Here is a 2,220-nt window from a genome sequence, read left to right as displayed (position 1 = left end):
AAGCGTGTATTTTTGTTGTAGCCTAACTATTTTTGGGTCTAAGAGTGTGTAGTTTGTGAGGTGGTGTAAGATAGACAGCCAGATAGGATAAGGAAAGATTTGTTGAGAGAATTTTCTACGGAGTCCAGTGCCATGTCAATGGCAGTGGCCTCCGCAGAGAAAATGGAAGCTTCGGGATGGAGTCTCCTCTGGTGAGTACTGTTTGAAGACAGGGCATTAGCGCCCACAGCAGTGTCCGATTTAGAGCCATTTGTGAAGATAAGCTCCGCACCGGGGTATTTTTCTATAAATCTTTTTGTATTTTGTTTTAAATGTTTTTTTGTTTGTGCTTGCTTTGCTGTATATGGTAAGCTGTAAGTCTACTTTTGATTTGTGAGGTGCCACGGAGGGAGGTCGGGAAAAAGAAATTGTTGGATGTCTTGTTTGGAAAAGTGTATGTTTTTGAGGTCGTCAAGAACTCTAAGGCCGAAGGGTTTGGTGAGGTTTTCGTTGCATTTGAATATGTTTATGGTGTCTAATATTTGCTCTGAAAATATAGTCGTGTGTTGAGTTTTCTGGTGTTGAGCTCTGTTTAGATTGTAGTAAGAGTTGTGTGCGTCTGAGTGTGAGTGATGGTATGTTTGCCTCGGCCTGGAGGCTCTCCACTGGAGAAGTGCAGAAAGCCCCCAGGGCGAAGTTGAGTTTTGTACTGGGTCTAGCATTTTTAGGACGTGTGATTTTTGCCTATCCATAGACTTTACAGCCGTAGTCAAGCCTGAATCGGACAAGAGAAAGTGTTTTGAGTCCCCGCCCCACTATAGAATTTTTAAAGCATTTGATGCTTTCTGGCACCTGACAGTCTTTTATGTGTGCTATGAAGAAGGTTTTTAATGTGTGGTATGAATGAGAGTTTCTTGTCAAATATGATGCCGAGGAAACGAGGCTGGTCCTGGACGGGAATCCTTTCCCCGTATACCGTCAAATCAGGCTGCAGTACCCGCCTGACTGATCGGCAGAAGTGTACTGCTACCTTCTCTGACGGGAAAAACCTGTAAGCGTTATTATTTGCCCAATTTTCAAGTTTATGCAGTTGCGTTTGCAGCTGCCTTTCCATATGTCTTAGTTGAGGATTTTTGGAACTGCAGCACACCAGGAAGTTGTCAACGTGCAACCAGCTGTCTATCTATTTTGGAGGGTCCATTTTCATTTCGAAGAGGAGAGGAGAGAGGATGCTTCCCCCGGGGGAACACCTTCCTCCTATTGGTGGGGATCTGAAAGGGAGGACCCGACACGAACCTGGAACTGTTTCTTCAGGAAATTGCCTATGAAGGCTGGGAGAGGACCGCGTATGCCGAGAGCGTGCAGGTCTCTGATAATGCCGTACTTCCTCCAGGTTGTGTCGAAGGCTTTTTCTAGGTACAAAAAAAGGTGGCTATCACGTGGTTTATGGCAAACGTCTCGCGTATAGAGGTCTCCAGGCGGACCAGGTGATCCAGAGAGTATCGAGTTTTTCTGAATTCGCACTGCAGACCGCTCAGAGAGCCCGTCGTCTCCAGAAACCACACGAGTCGCTTGTGAATCATTTTTTCCCGAAAGTTTGCACAGACAGCTCGTTAGAGCTATTGGTCTGTAATTGGATGGGTGCGAGTGGCTTTCGTTAGGTTTGGGTATTGGAATGACAGTGGTCAGACGCCAAGACTCTGGAAAGGAGTGCGACCTCCACATGTCGTTGTATCGAGTAGGAGTGTAAGTGTTTATGTACGTCCGATGATCTGGTTATGAATGTCATCTTGACCCGGGGCTGTGTTGCCCAGGTCCGAGATGCATGATATTAGTTCGCCTAATGTGAAGTCTGTGTTGTGGGTTTTATTGTTGTTTGAGTGGAAGTTCAGGTGTTGTTGTTCTCTGTTAGTTCTGATGTTTTGGAAGGTTGTGCTGTAGTTTGCTATGGATGAATTTTTGGAGAGAGATGTAGCTACTGTGTTTGCTGTGTCTACCTGTGTTTCAGCTGTGGTTCCATCTGGCCTCTGAACCTGCCGGATAGTGTCTGTGCGTCTACCAAAAATTCTCTTTAGAGATTTTGAAAACATGCTTGAGTGGTGTCTGATTTGATTTTGAAAATGTTTTTTCTGAAAGTTTGTATTTTACTCTCACTGATGCATCTACGCGCCTCAACTCGAGCGTTTAAGTTATTAATTTTGTTTTCTGTGGTGGTGTTGTCGACGGATCTCCGATGTGCTG

This window comes from Aplysia californica, unplaced genomic scaffold, assembly GCF_000002075.1.
Source record: "Aplysia californica isolate F4 #8 unplaced genomic scaffold, AplCal3.0 scaffold00577, whole genome shotgun sequence".
NCBI lineage: Eukaryota > Metazoa > Mollusca > Gastropoda > Aplysiida > Aplysiidae > Aplysia > Aplysia californica.
Note: the sequence above shows the minus strand (reverse complement) of the source record.